Raw genomic sequence first — 8,793 nt, forward strand, 5'->3', positions numbered from 1 at the left:
TGACGGAAAAATCTGCAACACTTGTTATAATTATTTAGTTCAGCGGCTTATTACTTTTATAGAATGATAACTCCGTGTGGAGTTTCCCGTCTCCCATGGGACTTCCCAGGTGGCGGATCTGGGAAATTTTAGCACTAGTGCTGGGATGATGCTAACACCACCCGCGGACTAAAAAAACACCGACAGCACCCGATGTCAGCCACAGGCCCTAAGCCCTGGTGGAAAGACGAAATTCCTCAGATACGGCAAAAGTGCATTCGCGCGACCAAGGAACAATCAAAGCAATCATAAGTCAGTAAGAAAAATGTTTTAAAGCAGCAATTTATGTAGCAAACTACCTACACCCACAGTTTATTGTTGCAGCCCTATTACCTCAGCATAAAAAAGAGGAACCACAATCGCAAATCGAAGCGAGACTGTTATTCTCAAAACAAGAACTGGAAAAAGCTGCACGACGTATGAAAAATAAAAACAGAGGGCCGGGGCTAACTCGACCGCGTCAAAGTTTGTATACCCTTGCAACTTTTTGGGTAACTCTTTCCTTACCTTTTAGTCATCAATGTGGAAGAACGTTTTATCTAAAAAAGGTTATATTTGCGAAAAAAAAGGCCTACAATTATAGAAAATAACGAAGATATTGATCAAAGTCACTGTTTTCCACCGATCGTTTCTATGGGAGCTATATGATATAGTCTCCCGATCTTAATCAAGTTTCGCACAGTCGCTTAAAACTGTAGTAGACTTACTAATATTAAATTTCACGATAACGAAGTTACTAAGAACAGTCACTGTTCGTGACTTTGCCGTTTGTATGGAAGCTATATGATATACTGGTCCATCCGAGCTGAATCCGAGATATACAAACCCTGCAGTATATACAAGCGTACATGCAAAATTCCAGCTCTGAAGCTCTTGCGGTCTTGGTGGACGGACGGACGGATTTTTTAATAAAGTCCAGCAATTGCTATAAGCGAAGGATTTTCAAAAAGACAGTATGGATATAGATCAGGCCGATCTACAATCGACGCTAAACAAGACAAGATATTACACAATTTGGGAAAATTTGCTAATTTTATGAAGCGTAATGTGGAATGAAAAAATAAGCAAAACCATAGACACTCGAATTATTGTTGCTTATTGTTATATGTATGTTTTGGATTCGAATAATTTTAATTGGCATTCAATCATTCTTCGGCATTCTCGATAATGCAATTTGTCTGTTTTCCGAGCCTTTTGCGAGCGATTTCATTCACTCAAATTGATGACTTTTTGCATTTAAATCAACTCATTTTGAGCAATGTTAATTCAACTTTTTCCACTCATGCAGCTCTCTACTATAGACATATGTATTAGCACGAGAGCGAAAAACAATGTTTGCGTCTCTCAGTCCGTTAGCACCTCAATGTTACCCACTTCCACTTTTCTATAATGACCAGATTTTAGCAAATGCACAGCAGTTGATATCGTTTAGGCGTCCAGCGTTGAGAGGTGTGGAGTCTTCCCAATTACTGTTGTGCCTGGCACCTCTGGTTTCCTTGTTGTAGTTTTCTGGCCAAACATGTCATAAAGATTTTTGATCGGCACACCTTATTAAAATAATCCTCTTTCGTTTAGACTGTTAACTGCCTCTCATAGTAACATTCATTTCGACTCGTCAGCGCCTGTTGGTGAGACATAAAACTAATTTCGTCCCTAACTCCGGCTGATCAGGGGACTAAAGTCTAAACTCTGTAGATAATTTAGCTTTTGACATTCATATTCTTGCCTCTACTGAAACTTGGCTGAAGCCTGATATTTCCGATGCATCAATTTTCAGGACTTCCTGTAATGGTGGTGGTGCTCTGATCGCTGTTGATTCAACGTTGTCGTGCAGTCTTCCAATCAGGAGTTTGAATTTGTTTGTGCCAAATTTCTTTAAATTCTTTTTCTGCCTATATTACTTGTTCGTACTGCCAGTATACATTCACCATCTGGAAGCCATTCAACTTGTCTCCTCATATCTCTGACAAGGCTTTGCTCATTGTTTTTGGATTTTAAATTTCCTAAGATTGCCTGGACCCTTTCATATGATTTTTTATTTCTGTTGCCCTCCTCGTCATATTGTTTCATAGATGGTCTCCTTGAATTATCTCTAACTAAAGTAAATTCTGTCCGGAATATTCGTGACAGGTTACAAGATCTTGTATTTTTGTTGGATTCTTCCAACTGTAATGTTTCCAGGACTTATCTCTTAGTTATGAAGAAGACAACTTACAGAGTTGTTCTGGATGTAACCATTGAAGACTAGTCGGTCCTATCTTACAGTACGGATATTGCATATGGTCACCTGAATATGAGACGCACAAAAACAAAATTGAATCAGTTCAAAAGCAATATCTCCTTTTTGCTCTTCTAAATTGGGATAGCAATGTAAATTTGCCATAGTACTCAAGTAGGCTTTTCTTAGTCAATTGTTTCTCCTCAAATTGATCGTAGAGTATTGCTTGGAGCTATAATAGGTGAAATATACTCTCCTGAGCTATTGAACCAGTTAAACCTCTCTGTACCCCGTTGACCAACCAGATATATTGTTCCTCTATTTTTAAAACACTGTATTTCTAATTATGCTTCACATGAACCTTTTCGAGTCCTATGCTCTGATAAGTAAATTTTTTGCCCCGTAATCAGATCAGAAGCCTCACTTTCCTTTCTAAAAAACCTGTATTTTATCAAAATTAGCTCGTAATTAGCTGTAGTTAATTATATTTGAATTGGTCTCGCGCGAAACAGGTCCTGCCAAAAAATGTATGCTAATCTTAGTAACGATATTTTCGATATCCCAACCGCAGTTTTCATATCAATTTTCTTGTATTTTATTCATTTTAGTTAAGACACAAACTAAAACCATTGCAAGCAGAGTATTCAAGCAACTCGTTATCGTGATAAAGTTACAATTTTATGCATTTGATTACGATATATAAATTGATAACTGATACTAGGAGAAATCAATGTGTTACCGAAATTTATAATATTAAATCTGCTGCAGTTTACAGTCGATATCTAACTGGAACTATTTTTGGCCGCTGCTTCATACAAGCGCAATCAATGTGCCATGTCCGTCAGTCCGTCTGGATTAACGCAAACTCCTCCTAGACCGTAAGAGCTGGAATTTTGCATGTAGGCTTGTATATACTGCAGGGGTTGTATATCTCGGATTCAGCTCGGATGGATGCAGTTATTGTCGTGAAATTTAATATTAGTAAGTCTACTATAGTTTTAAACAACTGTGCCAAACTTGATTAAGATCGATCCGACACGTTACACATATTTTGTGGAAGTTAAGAAATTGTTGATAAGGAAGCAATCAATAGAACTAGATAACTCTATAAATTTTGAAGAAAAAGAAAAGATTTTAAACGATCTCAAACTATGTACAATGTCTGGAATTGAAGTATCGGTAGAGGATTTGGCGCTTACGTTTACCTACTCGCCAAGCTCACCAATATATGAATACGGGCATGTAAAGTTATTGCCAAATGGAGCATCTATCGATGTGAACATCCATAATCTGAAAGTGTACTGCGACTTGATTATAAGTTTTATACTACAGGATGGAATTGCAGATCAGTTAAAAGCGTTTAAAGATGGATTTAATAAAGTGTTTCCTTTGAAAAAGCTTGCTGCATTTTCTCCTTCTGAAGCTCGTTAATGCTATGTGGAGAGCAACACCCACAATGGAGTCGGGAGGATATTATGACTTTTACTGATCCCAAATTGGGATATTCAAAAGACAGGTATTTTCTTTATTATTATTATTATTATGTTGAAGTTTAACTTATTTTTTTTTAGCCCCTGATTTCTACGTTTTGTAAATGTTCTTTTGAGTCTATCAGGAGCTGAGCGAAAGGTCATAACCGGTTGCAGTAGTTTGCCTCCTGGCGGGTTTGCAAATTTACACCCTAGGCTAACAGTCGTTCGAAAGGTTGATGCAGGAGAGGGAAGTTATCCATCTGTGAATACTTGTGTTCATTATTTAAAGCTTCCCGATTATCCGACTGAAGAATTATTAAAGGAACGCTTGTTAACAGCCATTAAAGAAAAAGGATTTCATTTAAATTAATTATTTCAAATGTTAAATACTAATATTGATGGTTCGAACTGCAAAAATGTAAATAATGCCCAAAAATATATTTAATAAAGAATTCCAATATTAACTTCATTCCATTCATGATTTGCACACTGACGGGATAATCTGCAACACTTGTTATAATTATTTAGTTCAGCGGCTTATTACTTTTATAGAATGATAACTCCGTGTGGAGTTTCCCGTCTCCCATGGGACTTCCCAGGTGGCGGATCTGGGAAATTTTAGCACTAGTGCTGGGATGATGCTAACACCACCCGCGGACTAAAAAAACACCGACAGCACCCGATGTCAGCCACAGGCCCTAAGCCCTGGTGGAAAGACGAAATTCCTCAGATACGGCAAAAGTGCATTCGCGCGACCAAGGAACAATCAAAGCAATCATAAGTCAGTAAGAAAAATGTTTTAAAGCAGCAATTTATGTAGCAAACTACCTACACCCACAGTTTATTTTTGCAGCCCTATTACCTCAGCATAAAAAAGAGGAACCACAATCGCAAATCGAAGCGAGACTGTTATTCTCAAAACAAGAACTGGAAAAAGCTGCACGACGTATGAAAAATAAAAACAGAGGGCCGGGGCTAACTCGACCGCGTCAAAGTTTGTATACCCTTGCAACTTTTTGGGTAACTCTTTCCTTACCTTTTAGCCATCAATGTGGAAGAACGTTTTATCTAAAAAAGCTTATATTTGCGAAAAAAAGGCCTACAATTATAGAAAATAACGAAGATATTGATCAAACTCACTGTTTTCCACCGATCGTTTCTATGGGAGCTATATGATATAGTCTCCCGATCTTAATCAAGTTTCGCACAGTCGCTTAAAACTGTAGTAGACTTACTAATATTAAATTACACGATAACGAAGTTACTAAGAACAGTCACTGTTCGTGACTTTGCCGTTTGTATGGAAGCTATATGATATACTGGTCCATCCGAGCTGAATCCGAGATATACAAACCCTGCAGTATATACAAGCGTACATGCAAAATTCCAGCTCTGAAGCTCTTGCGGTCTTGGTGGACGGACGGACGGATTTTTTAATAAAGTCCAGCAATTGCTATAAGCGAAGGATTTTCAAAAAGACAGTATGGATATAGATCAGGCCGATCTACAATCGACGCTAAACAAGACAAGATATTACACAATTTGGGAAAATTTGCTAATTTTATGAAGCGTAATGTGGAATGAAAAAATAAGCAAAACCATAGACACTCGAATTATTGTTGCTTATTGTTATATGTATGTTTTGGATTCGAATAATTTTAATTGGCATTCAATCATTCTTCGGCATTCTCGATAATGCAATTTGTCTGTTTTCCGAGCCTTTTGCGAGCGATTTCATTCACTCAAATTGATGACTTTTTGCATTTAAATCAACTCATTTTGAGCAATGTTAATTCAACTTTTTCCACTCATGCAGCTCTCTACTATAGACATATGTATTAGCACGAGAGCGAAAAACAATGTTTGCGTCTCTCAGTCCGTTAGCACCTCAATGTTACCCACTTCCACTTTTCTATAATGACCAGATTTTAGCAAATGCACAGCAGTTGATATCGTTTAGGCGTCCAGCGTTGAGAGGTGTGGAGTCTTCCCAATTACTGTTGTGCCTGGCACCTCTGGTTTCCTTGTTGTAGTTTTCTGGCCAAACATGTCATAAAGATTTTTGATCGGCACACCTTATTAAAATAATCCTCTTTCGTTTAGACTGTTAACTGCCTCTCATAGTAACATTCATTTCGACTCGTCAGCGCCTGTTGGTGAGACATAAAACTAATTTCGTCCCTAACTCCGGCTGATCAGGGGACTAAAGTCTAAACTCTGTAGATAATTTAGCTTTTGACATTCATATTCTTGCCTCTACTGAAACTTGGCTGAAGCCTGATATTTCCGATGCATCAATTTTCAGGACTTCCTGTAATGGTGGTGGTGCTCTGATCGCTGTTGATTCAACGTTGTCGTGCAGTCTTCCAATCAGGAGTTTGAATTTGTTTGTGCCAAATTTCTTTAAATTCTTTTTCTGCCTATATTACTTGTTCGTACTGCCAGTATACATTCACCATCTGGAAGCCATTCAACTTGTCTCCTCATATCTCTGACAAGGCTTTGCTCATTGTTTTTGGATTTTAAATTTCCTAAGATTGCCTGGACCCTTTCATATGATTTTTTATTTCTGTTGCCCTCCTCGTCATATTGTTTCATAGATGGTCTCCTTGAATTATCTCTAACTAAAGTAAATTCTGTCCGGAATATTCGTGACAGGTTACAAGATCTTGTATTTTTGTTGGATTCTTCCAACTGTAATGTTTCCAGGACTTATCTCTTAGTTATGAAGAAGACAACTTACAGAGTTGTTCTGGATGTAACCATTGAAGACTAGTCGGTCCTATCTTACAGTACGGATATTGCATATGGTCACCTGAATATGAGACGCACAAAAACAAAATTGAATCAGTTCAAAAGCAATATCTCCTTTTTGCTCTTCTAAATTGGGATAGCAATGTAAATTTGCCATAGTACTCAAGTAGGCTTTTCTTAGTCAATTGTTTCTCCTCAAATTGATCGTAGAGTATTGCTTGGAGCTATAATAGGTGAAATATACTCTCCTGAGCTATTGAACCAGTTAAACCTCTCTGTACCCCGTTGACCAACCAGATATATTGTTCCTCTATGCTTCACATGAACCTTTTCGAGTCCTATGCTCTGATAAGAAAATTTTTTGTCCCGTAATCAGATCAGAAGCCTCACTTTCCTGTATTTTATCAAAATTAGCTCGTAATTAGCTGTAGTTAATTATATTTGAATTGGTCTCGCGCGAAACAGGTCCTGCCAAAAAATGTATGCTAATCTTAGTAACGATATTTTCGATATCTCAACCGCAGTTTTCATATCAATTTTCTTGTATTTTATTCATTTTAGTTAAGACACAAACTAAAACCATTGCAAGCAGAGTATTCAAGCAACTCGTTATCGTGATAAAGTTACAATTTTATGCATTTGATTACGATATATAAATTGATAACTGATACTAGGAGAAATCAATGTGTTACCGAAATTTATAATATTAAATCTGCTGCAGTTTACAGTCGATATCTAACTGGAACTATTTTTGGCCGCTGCTTCATACATGCGCAATCAATGTGCCATGTCCGTCCGTCCGTCTGGATTAACGCAAACTCCTCCTAGACCGTAAGAGCTGGAATTTTGCATGTAGGCTTGTATATACTGCATGGGTTGTATATTCGGATTCAGCTCGGATGGTTGCAGTTATTGTCGTGAAATTTAATATTAGTAAGTCTACTATAGTTTTAAACAACTGTGCCAAACTTGATTAGGATATTATGACTTTTGCTGATCCCAAATTGGGATTTTCAAAAGACAGGTATTTTCTTTATTATTATTATTATTATTATGTTGAAGTTTAACTTATTTTTTTTTAGCCCCGGATTTCTACGTTTTGTAAATGTTCTTTTGAGTCTATCAGGAGCTGAGCGAAAGGTCATAACCGGTTGCAGTAGTTTGCCTCCTGGCGGGTTTGCAAATTTACACCATAGGCTAACAGTCGTTCGAAAGGTTGATGCAGGAGAGGGAAGTTATCCATCTGTGAATACTTGTGTTCATTATTTAAAGCTTCCCGATTATCCGACTGAAGAATTATTAAAGGAACGCTTGTTAACAGCCATTAAAGAAAAAGGATTTCATTTAAATTAATTATTTGAAATGTTAAATACTAATATTGATGGTTCGAACTGCAAAAATGTAAATAATGCCCAAATATATATTTAATAAAGAATTCCAATATTAACTTCATTCCATTCATGATTTGCACACTGACGGGAAAATCTGCAACACTTGTTATAATTATTTAGTTCAGGGGCTATTACTTATATAGAATGATAACTCCGTGTGGAGTTTCCCGTCTCCCATGGGACTTCCCAGGTGGCGGATCTGGGAAATTTTAGCACTAGTGCTGGGATGATGCTAACACCACCCGCGGACTAAAAAAACACCGACAGCACCCGATGTCAGCCACAGGCCCTAAGCCCTGGTGGAAAGACGAAATTCCTCAGATACGGCAAAAGTGCATTCGCGCGACCAAGGAACAATCAAAGCAATCATAAGTCAGTAAGAAAAATGTTTTAAAGCAGCAATTTATGTAGCAAACTACCTACACCCACAGTTTATTGTTGCAGCCCTATTACCTCAGCATAAAAAAGAGGAACCACAATCGCAAATCGAAGCGAGACTGTTATTCTCAAAACAAGAACTGGAAAAAGCTGCACGACGTATGAAAAATAAAAACAGAGGGCCGGGGCTAACTCGACCGCGTCAAAGTTTGTATACCCTTGCAACTTTTTGGGTAACTCTTTCCTTACCTTTTAGCCATCAATGTGGAAGAACGTTTTATCTAAAAAAGCTTATATTTGCGAAAAAAAGGCCTACAATCATAGGAAATAACGAAGATATTGAGTGAAGTCACTGTTTTCCACCGATCGTTTCTATGGGAGCTATATGATATAGTCTCCCGATCTTAATCAAGTTTCGCACAGTCGCTTAAAACTGTAGTAGACTTGCTAATATTAAATTTCACGATAACGAAGTTACTAAGAACAGTCACTGTTCGTGACTTTGCCGTTTGTATGGAAGCTATATGATATACTGGTCCAT

Source organism: Drosophila tropicalis, unplaced genomic scaffold (assembly GCF_018151085.1).
Source record: "Drosophila tropicalis isolate 14030-0801.00 unplaced genomic scaffold, ASM1815108v1 contig_527, whole genome shotgun sequence".
NCBI classification, from domain to species: Eukaryota; Metazoa; Arthropoda; class Insecta; order Diptera; family Drosophilidae; genus Drosophila; species Drosophila tropicalis.